This window comes from Mirounga angustirostris, unplaced genomic scaffold (genome assembly GCF_029215605.1).
Source record: "Mirounga angustirostris isolate CCGP_5_RB_7025 unplaced genomic scaffold, mMirAng1.0.hap1 SCAF_1, whole genome shotgun sequence".
Lineage (NCBI taxonomy): Eukaryota > Metazoa > Chordata > Mammalia > Carnivora > Phocidae > Mirounga > Mirounga angustirostris.
The window spans coordinates 169,172,605-169,185,056 of record NW_026991709.1 but is presented as its reverse complement, the minus strand read 5'-3'; positions in this window follow the sequence as shown (position 1 = coordinate 169,185,056).

Here is a 12,452-nt window from a genome sequence, read left to right as displayed (position 1 = left end):
GATCTGTAAATATGTGGTTCTTTCACCCCTCTTTCACTTTTGAGGTACCCTGGCTCCTGGTGATGATAATAAGCTCCAGTTATATCCAATAGTAAATTGCCCTTTGTTGACTGTTTTTGTTTCCCTCTCTCATGCTCCCATTCCCTACTGGTGTGTTACAGGATTCTGTCCCAAATAAACTACTTGCATTCAAATCCTGTCTCAAGGTCTGCTGCTTATGAAGTGACAGGACCATGTGACTTTATGGGGCTAAGCCAAAGACAGCTGACTGTTCTTTCTATAATCCTGTCTTAAAATAATCAGAACCAAGTTCACAAACTTGAAGTGTTTCCTACCAGACTACTCTATTTCTTGCCTAATGGCTCAGGATGAGCTAAACTAATATGCATCCCTAGATGGGGTGTTGCAAAAATAATCCTGTTTCCATGCATCATAAGGTAAATCGATATCACCAAAAGGCATTTGCTTGGATCTGAAGCAGTAGTGAAAACTCTGTTGGCTTCTTACTGCAGCGGCCAAGCTTTATCTTAAAAAAACCCCCAAAAACAAAACACTTCTAGAAGTAAAAATATTAGCTTATAAGTACATCTAGCTGGTTGGCCAAGAGGAGTATTTGATTTCCATAAAGGATGTAAATTCTAGGGGAAGAAAATGGTTCAGTTAGCTAAAGAAACAAAAGGAAAATAGAAATTTACATGTGAGACATTAAACATTTAAAATGTACTTTGTTTTCATGTATTTTGTTTCTGCAGCAGTTGGAATTTTAATATCAAGGGCCTGTGGTGAGGACAGGTTAAAAAGTGAAGAGTGTTTGGACCAAGAAGAACATGACCAAAATTTGTAAAATCAGTGTGACAGTGTGTTCACATAAATAATTTCATTCAGTCCTCTCTAGCACTCTGAGATAAATAGCATATTTTCCTACTGGCAAATGGAAAATGGAATTCAGTGAGCCTTTATTGAAGCTGGGAATTAAACCCTAGTCTGTGTCATTCTAATGCTTGTGGTATGTCCACCTCATCTCAACAATTCCCCTAATACCTTAATAATGAGTTTTTACATGTACAAGCCTCACTGTTTGAATGTGGCACCCTTGGTGTAGCAAAGATAACAAAGTGGATGAACCAGTGTGACTTACTCCCATTTATTTAATATAGTCATATTATGAGTATGTGGGGTTTTGTGGGCTAAAGCAAAAAATTTTGATTTTCTTCCTAGTATAAAGAGGAAGGACTATTGAACTCTTTTGGAGGGGGAGATGATCTGATCTATGTTTTTTAAAAAAGGGTTAATAAACTGTTAAGAGTTGGATAGTGAGTATTTTAGGCTTTGAGGCCCATCCTGTCTCTATTACAATTACTCATTTCTGCTGCATAGACAATACTTAAATGTCTGTGTTCCAATAAAACTTTACTTATAAAACCAGGTGGCCAACTCAGGTTTTAAAAAGTTGCTTTGACTACTGGGTGGAGATTATAGAGGGAAAAGGAAAAGGGTGGAAGCCTGAAACCAGTAAGGAAGATGTAGTAATTCTAGTAAAAGGTAATGGTAGCTTGCGTCACAGTGGTAATATGTGAGCTAAGGAGGGAAGGATTAATTTGGGATATATTTTGGAGGGCAGTGCTGAGGGCTGGCTTTAGTATTAGAAGCAAGAGTTAAAAAAAAAAAAAGGATGACTGTTACTTTTGGAGCTCAGACAATTGGGTGATGGGTGCCATTCCCTGAGATGGTAAACTTTGAGAGAGGAACAGGTGCTTTACTTCCAAAGTCAAGTCCAGCTGGGGCTTTGGTCATACTTGCTGTGTCTAAAATGGAAAACCCCAAGTTTCATGTGAATGACTTTGAACATGACCTTGTGGAAATATATTTGGATTGATTCCATGGGACCTTCAGATATGAAAGCACATCCCAATACGTTTTGATTCAGACATGCTTAGGCAGGTATGCCACTCCCTCTCCTGGCCACTGGGAGCGACTGGAGTGAAAAGATCCCAATAATTTAATGTTGGGTACCCCGCAGCAGGTAGCACACTGCTATGTTTAAAACAGATGCTCAGAAACAATTGAACTGTTAGATACGCTTTCATGCCTTATGAGAGATCATTGGCTCTGATTTATATACAGTGGGTTTGGGGCTCAGGTTATCTTTGACTTTCTTTGTTCAATACATTCAAGATAAATGTAATTACAGCACTTCAAAGTATAATGGAAGTAAATGATTTCCTTTATTTCTCTCTTTCCTTGTGTGTGCATGCTCACCTGCCCACCTGCATGCACTGAGCTGACCAAAAAAAAAAAAAAAAATGCCTGATGTGTTGCAAAAATCCTTAGGAAAAACATGTATTCAGAGCTAGGTATAGTTTGGCTAGGATATTTTCTCACATTTCAGGGGAAAAAAAAAAAAAACTGGGGGCATAGGTCACATGTTCATAATTCCTGGTATTCCGAAACCTGGATGCTTAAAATTAGATCAAGGGATGATTGTTCAGTATTACAGTAAAATTCTGTGAATTGATAGTAAAATTCCCTTGAGTAGCAAGTACTATCCCTCCAGCTCATGATGCCACTGAGATCTTTGAGTAGACTGTTACAGCATCAGATATAATACATCTTGATGCTCAGATCATTCCCAAAGCAATGATGAACTTTGGAAGATTTTGGGTCTGGGGGTAACTTAAAATATGACAGATATCCTATGAGGCAGAATCTCATAGACTGTTGCTGCATGACACCCCATATTCCATAGGAATCAAGGAATGAATGAATGCTCTGGTCTGTTCCTTGATTCAGAGAGAAGTGTCTACAAGGATTTTCTAAGAGCGTTTTCACAGGTTTCTCTCCAGTAGCTGGCTCTTCCACTATCCTAAAAATAGACAAAACTTAAGGGACAGAAGGAAAAGTTTCTAGAGCAGCTTAGGTTGGAAACATGTCCACACAGTTTTGCTCTTTGTTCCTGCAAATGGTCCCTAACGATTTCTCAGCACCCCATGCCACGCACTGGGAACTCTGAAATTCCTAGATTTTACATGCCAGAGTATAAGGGAGACATGTAGACTTCCCCTTCAACACTTAATTCCCTGGGTTATACCTTAACATATCATACACTACAGTTCCTGCTTACCAAGGCTATAAATGAGCCTAGAGTCTAGAAGTATGTTTATTTCCAGATCTCTGCTAATATGGTTAACTGGAAATAAAAAAAAAAGTACAGACTTTCTGAAGCAAGGTACAGTAAAGTGGGGACTGGGGAAAGAAAGGAGTGAAAGCTGAGTTATAAACCTTCATGCAATTAACATCAGTCTGCTATATGATGAATAATGTCTTTCTTCTACCACCAGTAATGATTGGTGAGTTGCATTTTTATAATCATCAAATATTTTATTTATTTATTTTTATTTTATTTTATTATTTTTTTATTTTTATTTATTCATTTGAGAGAGAATGAGATAGAGAGAGCATGAGAAGGGGGAGGGTCAGAGGGAGAAGCAGACTCCCTGCCGAGCAGGGAGCCCGATGCGGGACTCGATCCCGGGACTCCAGGATCATGACCTGAGCCGAAGGCAGTCGCTTAACCAACTGAGCCACCCAGGCGCCAGTCATCAAATATTTTAAAAAATGGCAGTCTGGAAAGTCCTCATTGGCAGTTATCACTGAAAAATAAGCAAAGCTTTTAGAATTTCTAAACAACAACAACAACAACAACCACCATGAGGGACACCTCGGTGGCTCAGTCATTTAAGCATCCGACTCCTGGTTTGGCTTCAGGTCATGATCTCACAGTCCTAGATCAAGCCCCGTGTTGGGTTCAGGGTGGAGTCTGCTTGAGATTCATTCTCCCTCCCTCTCTAACTCCTCCCCCTCCGGCCCGGCTTGCATGCTCTCTCTCTCTCAAATAAATGCATAAATAAAACCTTAAAAAAAAAAGGGTGAGAGTTTTATTTGAGCCTGAATTCAGAGAGCTGTCCTGGGTACACCATATTTACAAAGAAGAGGGTGCTCTGGAGAAGGAATGTTTAATACAGAGTTGTATGCTTTTTGTGACATCAAGAGTTACACATCATCATGATGAAGGACATTTCAGAAAATTAAAAACTTTATCTTATGCTTCTAGTATGTGCAAGGCTGTAGGCTTTGGAGGTATGAGAATGGAACGTAGGGACATTTTTACTCTTATTTTTAATTTGAAATAGTTCTTTTAGATTATTTGCTAATGTAGCAGACGGACAGTGTGTGCTCAGGAAGAAACAGAGCCCATGCTTTGAAGTTGGGTGAAGTCACTCTGACCTTAGTAAAGCTATAGCTTCCCTGCAAGCAGGGGCCCCACAAACATTAAAAGTTGAAAATTGGGACACCTGGGTGGCTCAGTCATTAAGTGTCTACCTTTGGCTCAGGTCATGATCCCAGGGTTCTGGGATCGAGCCCTGCATCGGGCTCCCTGCTCAGCGGGAAGCCTGCTTCTCCCTCTCCCACTCCCCCTGCTTGTGTTCCTGCTCTCGCTATCTCTCTCTCTGTCAAATAAATAAATAAATAAAATCTTTAAAAAAATAAAAAATAAAGTTGAAAATTTCCTCTATCAACCGTGACTCTGAAAACCACTTTCCCAGCCATATTGTCAGCTCTTGGTTTATATGAGTAAGTTTAAAGTTTCATGAATTTCGTGACTCTTAAAATTAATAAATTGTATTATTTCTTTTAGACTTGGATTAATTTTTAGCATATTTTTGGCCTGGTCACTGTTAATCTACATGGTCAGATTACTTCTTCTTTTGCTCTCAAACTGAAGACTTCCCTGGGGTTTAACCACTAACCTTTTTTGGTCTTGGTCCATAAATAGAGATCCAGAACCGGTAAAGCCATTTGTTTGTTGGTTTAAATACATTATTTTTCGGGCACCTGGGTGGCTCAGTCAGTTGAGCATCTCACTCTTGGTTTTGGCTCAGGTCATGATGCTGCAGTTGTGGGATCGAGCCCTGAGTGGGGCTCTGCGCTCAGTTTGGAGTCTGCTTCAGATTCTTTCTCCCACTCCCTTTGTTCCTCACCACTCATGTTCTTTCTTGTTCTCCAAAATAAATAAAATCTTTAAAATAAGTAAGTAAATAAACAATTTTTCAAAGTTGCATTGTGAGAACACTTAACGTGACAGCTAATCCTCTTAACAAATTTTTTGGTGTTCCATAGTGTTGGTGACTGTAGGTACAATATTGTACAATGGCCATCTAGAGTTCACTCATCTTACTGGCAATGTTTTTATGCCTCTTAACCCAGGGTTTTTACTTGGTTGAGCCAAATTCTCTTTCCACGTGATTTTTTTAAAGTGCTTGCTGAGGATCTATTGGTGGGAAGGTCACCATTAGTGTCTCACCTCTGTGAAGATGTGCAATGAAACCTTGCCAATCTTTCAGTAAGCTTTCTGCTTGAACCGTGAATCTGCCTATTCATATCTGTTTGTATTTCACGTGATTTTAAAAGATTATGAAGAGTCATACAGCAAGATTCTCTCCCCACTGTCCCCCTTTTGTCCCTTCCTCTTTATCCCCAAAGGTAGTACATTTTTTAATGTCCTTGCAGAATTAAAAAAAATTTTTATTGTTATGTTAATCACCATACATTACATCATTAGTCTTTGATGCAGTGTTCCATGACTCATTGCTTGTGCATAACACCCAGTGCTCCATGCAGAACGTGCCCCCTTTAATACCCATCACCAGGCTAACCCATCCTCCCACCCCACCCCCCTCTAGGACGCTCAATTTATTTTTCAGAGTCCATCGTCTCTCATGGTTCGTCTCCCCCTCCGAGTTCCCCCCCTTCATTCTTCCCCTCCTATCTTCTTTTGTTTTTTTTCTTAACATATATTGCATTATTTGTTTCAGAGGTACAGATCTGTGATTGAACAGTCTTGCACAATTCACAGCGCTCACCATAGCACATACCCTCCCCAGTGTCTATCACCCAGCCACCCCATCCCTCCCACCCCCCCATTCCAGCAATTCTCAGTTTGTTTCCTGAGATTAAGAAATCCTCATATCAATGAGGTCATATGATACATGTCTTTCTCTGATTGACTTATTTCGCTCAGCATAACACCCTCCAGTTCCATCCACGTTGTTGCAAATGGCAAAATCTCATTCCTTTTGATGGCCCTTGCAGAATTGTTTTAAAAAAATATTTATTGAGAGAGAGAGAAGAGAGAGCATGCAAGAGCACAAGTGGTGGAGAGGGAGAAGCAGGCTGCCCATCGAGCAGGCTGCCCATCGAGCAGGGAGTCCATCAAGCAGGGAGCCCATCGAGCAGGGAGCCCAATGCGGGCCTCTGTCCCAGGACCCTGGGATCATGACCTGAGCTGAAGGTAGATACTTTACCCACTGATCCACCCGTGGGCCCCCGTGCAGAGATGTTTTTATGCAGATAAAAGCAGATAAAAAAGATACTCCCCTTCTCTCACACAATTGGTGACATTACTGTTTTAACGTTGTTTTTATTTTTTCCACTCAACACATCCTGTATTTTTTGTTACAGTCAACCTGTATGGATGGGCAGGATGCTGTCTGCACAGCTCTGAGAAGTGTCATTCACAGTGTAGTCCCCAAAGATTAGTATATTTATGTTAATTAAATGTACTATACACATCATATGTATTATATATAATATAAACAGATAATACTTAAAATCATATATATATTATGTGTTACACACTATATATTAGTATATTATATATAAAATATATAATATACATAATATATTATTTAATACAATTATATATTTTAAAGTCTACATATTATATATAATGTATATTATACATAATAAAACATATAATTATGACAAATTTCGAACAGGTGTTAAGTATCTTGAGAATGGGCTGCTGTTTTCCTATTTGCACTAACACAAAATAGAGATTAGTAGTGGCCCTGTTCTCTGTATTAAAGACGATGTGAGCAAGATAGGAATTGATAAACTGTATTCCTGGACTGCCATAAATTACCATTTCCACTAGGGCTTCAAGCATGGAGCATAGCACTGTGTTTCTGTTCTTGCCCCACACATGCAGGGGAAATTCTGGTTTATTGTCCTTAAAATACTTTTTTTTTTAAAATTTGAGAGAGAGTGAGAGCAAAAGAGAGAGAGAGAGTGTGAGCAGGGTGAGGGGCTGAGGGAGGAGCAGACTCCCTGCTGAGCAGGGAGCCTGATGCTGGGCTCGATCCATGACCTGAGCCACCCAGGCGCCCATCCTTAAAATACTTTCAAAGCCTAAGTGTACTTTCTACTTTTCTTTAGTGACATATCTGTGGAACAAGATCACTTTATGTTAATCTCTTGTTATCATCGATAATAGTCCCCTTGGTCATTTTGTCAGAGCTGTGGGGACTGTGCTATGTGCTGGGTCTTGTGTTGAAGACTGGGTGATTATCTGACCCTAGAGTTGAGGGTCCATTTGTGGGTTTTCTATTCTGTTCCATTGATCTATGTGTCTGTTTTTGTGCCAGTACCATACTGTCTTGATGATCACATCTTTGTAATAGAGCTTGTAGTCCAGAATTGTGATGCCACCAGCTTTGGTTTTCTTTTTCAACATTCCTTTGGCTATTCGGGGTCTTTTTTGGTTCCATACAAATTTTAGGATTTTTTGTTCTAGTTCTGTGAAAAAAGTTGATGGTATTTTGATAGGGATTGCATTGAATGTGTAGATTTTTCTGGGTACTATAGACATTTTCACAATATTTGTTCTTCCAATCCATGAACATGGAATGTTTTTCCATCTCTTTGTGTCTTCCTCAATTTCTTTCATAAGTGTTCTGTAGTTTTCTGAGTACAGATACTTTGTTTCTTTGGTTAGGTTTATTTCTAGGTATCTTATAGTTTTTGGTGCAATTATAAATGGGATTGATTCCTTAATTTGTCTTTCTTCTATCTCATTGTTAGTGTATAGAAATGCAACTGATTTCTGTGCATTGATTTTATATCCTGCCATGTTGCTGAATTCCTGTATGAGATCTAGCAATTTTTGGGTAGAGTCTTTGGGTTTTCCACAATACAAATGTTATGATACGAAGGGGCACCTGCACCCCATTGTTTATAGCAGCAGTGTCTACAATAGCCAAACTATGGCAAGAACCCAGATGTCCATCAACAGATGAATGGATAAAGATGTGATATATATATAATGGAATATTAGCCATCAAAAAGAATGAAATCTTACCTTTTGCAACAATGTGGATAGAACTGGAGGGTATTATGCTAAGCAAGATAAGTCAGAGAAAGACAATTATATGGTTTCACTCATATGTGGAATTTAGAAACAAAACAGAAGATCAAAAGGTAAGAGAGGGAAAAATAAAATAAGATGAAATCAGAGAGGGAGACAAACCATCAGAGACTCTTAACTCTAGGAAACCAACTGAGGGTTGCTGGAGGGGAGGTGGGTGGGCGGATGGGGTAACTGGGGGTTGGGCATTAAGGAGGGCACGTGATGGAATGAGCACTGGGTGTTACATGCAATTGATGAATCACTAAACTCTACCTCTGAAACTAATAATACGCTGTAACACTGTATGTTAATTAATTGAATTTAAAATAAGATAAAAAAAGGACTGGGCGAGTTCTGTAGGCACCTGCTATCTGGGAATTCATCAGCAGTGTTGATCAGTGCTGCAATATACATAAGCATGGAGCACACAGAAGAGCCAGAGCCTCATCCCAGGAAGTCTGTCATTTGAGTTTAGGTCCTTAAGTTCTTTTCTTTTCTTCTTCTTCTTCTTCTTCTTCTTCTTTTTTTTTTTTTTGGCTTTATTTAAATTTAAGTGAGTTAATATATAGTGTCTTATTAGTTTCAGATCATTGGATTTTGTTGCCAGAGCGTAAGAGAGAAAAGCCAAGTGGCTGAATGAGGGCAATGACAGTGGACCAAAAAATAGGGGACCAATTCAAAAGACAATTCTAAGGAAGAAGAATCATAAGTCTCAATGATATTGGCAGTACATGGACATTAAAAAGAAGTTAACCTCTGAAGTGGTCCCCAAATCAAGAGACACTTGATTTTTTTGAAGTTCTTCTTCCTTACCATACTGAGCACACAATTTTCAATTCTATGGTCAGAATTTATTTTTATTTTTTAATTTACTTTTTAAAAATATTTTATTTATTTTGTGTGAGAGAGAGTGAGCGAGTGAGAGCACGAGCAGGGGGAGCGGCAGGCAGAGGAAGAGGGAGAAGCAGGCTCCCCGCTGAGCAAGGAGCCCAATGTGGGACTTGATCCCAGGACACCAGGATCATGACCAGAGCAGAAAGCAGATGCTTAACTGACTGAGCCACCGAGGCATCCCCGGAATTAATTTTTAAATGTCTTGTTCCATTTAGTCATTTTTTCTTTTACAGATTAAGTTTGAGGGATCACACTCATGGTGTCTCAGGACATTTTAAATATACTCTCCAAAGTCACGGATAACAAAGAAATCCCAATAAAAATGCCAACTAATTCTTTTAAGGAGTTGCCCAAGTTGCTACTAAAGCTCCTATGAAAAAAATAACATGCACTTACAGAAAGGAAAACACCAAAAAGAACAACTATGCAGGGGGAGTAAGCACCAGGAGAGATGGAAACATTCTCTGTCTTCTCGATAATTAAGACAGTGTGTTACTAGCACATGAATGGATAAACAGACGAATGTAATAGAACAGAAACTCCAGAATTAGACCCAAATACATATGGAAACTTAGGATATGACAAAGATGGCATCTTAAATCAGGAACATAAAGATAGATCTTTTGGCAAATGATGCTGGAACAACTGGGTAGCTCTTTGGAAAACAGATACAGTCCCATCTCACACCATACACAAGAATAAACTACAAATAGATGAGGAACCTAAAGGTCAAATACGAAACCAAGCAAGTACTAGAAGAAAATATAGGTGAATTCCTCTTTAATTATAGTGTTGGGAAAGACTTTTTAAAAATTGAAATATATTTAACACGTAACATTGTGTAAATTTAGGGCATACAACAAGTTAATTTGATGCATTTATATATTACGATTGTCATTGTAGCAATAATTAGCACCTCTATCCAGTTGCATGATTATCATTTCTTTTTAGAGGCTGGAATAATTAAGAGCTGGTCTCTTTGCAGGTTTGATTATAATACAGTATTGTTTATATTCACTATACTGTACACTAGATCTCTAGGACTATTTACTACTCATTGTGAGTTTGTATCCTTAAAAAACATCTGTGGGGGAAACCAAAATGGAATACACCACTAGCATATGCACCTATCTATATTACAAATGAATTACATGAATGGGATGGAAATAAAAAGAAATAACACAAGTAAGTTTGAAAACAATATCTTGACTGGATACTGTGAAGCTAAAGACAAAAAGAACTTCACGTAAATGCTGCCGTCTAGTTAGTAAATGTGTTTCTTACAGGGGGATTGGTTAGCAATTCTGAAACTACTTTATGTGTGTATTGGAATTGGTATATGAAGTATCATTATGAACTCCTGGTTTTGGTTATATTGACAGATAGATGGAGAAATGTAGATGTGTATTAATGTGTTGGTTACTTCCCGTACATGAATTTCCTGGCCCTGCCTTTGGGAAGGCCTAGAAGCAGTAGCACCCCAGTAACAATGAATGCAACTGGTGCCCAGACCTTGGTTTCTAAATATTTTTCTTTTTGTTTTATTTTTTGTTTTTTTATTTTATTATGTTATATTAATCACCATACATTACATCATTAGTTTTTGATGTAGTGTTCCATGATTCGTTGTTTGCATATAACACCCAGTGCTCCATTCAGTATGTGCCCTCTTTAATACCCATCACCAGGCTAACCCATCCCCCCATCCCTCTCCCCTCTAGAACCCTCAGTTTGTTTCTGAGAGTCCATAGTCTCTCATAGTTTGTCTCCCCCTCCGATTTCTCCCCCCTTCATTTTTCCCTTCCTACTATCTTCTTTTTTTTTTTTTTTAACATATAATGTATTATTTGTTTCAGAGGTACAGGTCTGTGATTCAACAGTCTTAACACAATTCACAGCACTCACCATAGCACATACCTTCCCCACTGTCTATCACCCAGCCACCCCATCCCTCCCACCCCCCACCACTCCAGCAACCCTCAGTTTGTTTCCTGAGATTAAGAATTCCTCATATCAGTAAGAGCATATGATACATGTCTTTCTCTGATTGACTTATTTTGCTCAGCATAATACCTTCCATTTCCATCCATGTCATTGCAAATGGCAAGATTTCATTCCTTTTGATGGCTAAATATTATTCTTTACATAAAAAGAGCCAGGGCTCCTTGGAGAAAGTTTATTCTAGGGTTGAGGTAGAGAAAAATATAAGACAAACCTGTAACATTATGTGGTGTCAGAAAGTAAGGAAATACTCCAAAGAACGTGGGGCTTGTCAGAAGCACACAGGAAAAGCTAAAGGAGCTGTTGCTGGCTGAAGCTGGAACAGTTTGAGTAGAAAACCATGATAATACTGAATCATAACCCATAGAATCAATATTTATGCATATATATATATGAATAATTGATGAAATGTGTAAATGGAGGAGAAGGGATAGCTTTTCCTTTATGGTAAACTTTTAATTATGTAGACAAAAAAAGGAAATAGAAAATCAGCATGACACAAACATCACAAGAGATAACAGCTACTGTTGGATGCTAAAATCAGCAAGGGGACATTTAAGAATGGGACTTCCATAAAGTATCTTCCTCAAGGTGATTAGTAACTACAGAGGGAAGTATAAAAACTTTACAGAGGAGAAAATAGCAAGATGTCAATTTAATCAAGTGATTAAACATCCATTAAAAGATATATCAGTATCTTAAGTCTCTTGATATGGTGCACAGAAGGACAGTAATATTCTGTGGTACGTGGGATGCAGGAGCTCAGTGCAATCATGAGAAAACATCAGTCAAACCCAACCTGAGAGATGTTCAGAAAAACAATTGATCATAACTCTTTGGAAGCACCAAAATCACAAAAAACAAGGAAAGACTCAAACTGTTACAGATTGCGGGAGCCTAAGGAGAGTAGAAACTAAATATAATGTGGGATCCTGATAGCATTCTGGTACAGAAAAAGGGCAATATTGGAAAAAGTGGTGAAAGGTCTGTTTTATGGTAGCGTACCAATATTGTGTATCTGAATTATACTATGTATAATTGTACAATTGTAAATTGTTAACATGAGGGGAAGCTGGGTGAGGAATAGATGGAGATTGTGCTGTATTTTGCAACTTATCTGAAGTCTAAAATTAGTTTAAAAAAGCCAGTGGTACAAATTGAATCTCAAAGTTCCATTTAGTTCTTTTGTTAACCAACTACATTAGGAGCACCATATTGCCAAAAGTCAAAAGGCCATTGGAACCATGGGGAAATTGCACAAATCAGTCCCTTCTAAAATAAATCTACAGAGAAATAAAATAAATCTACAGAT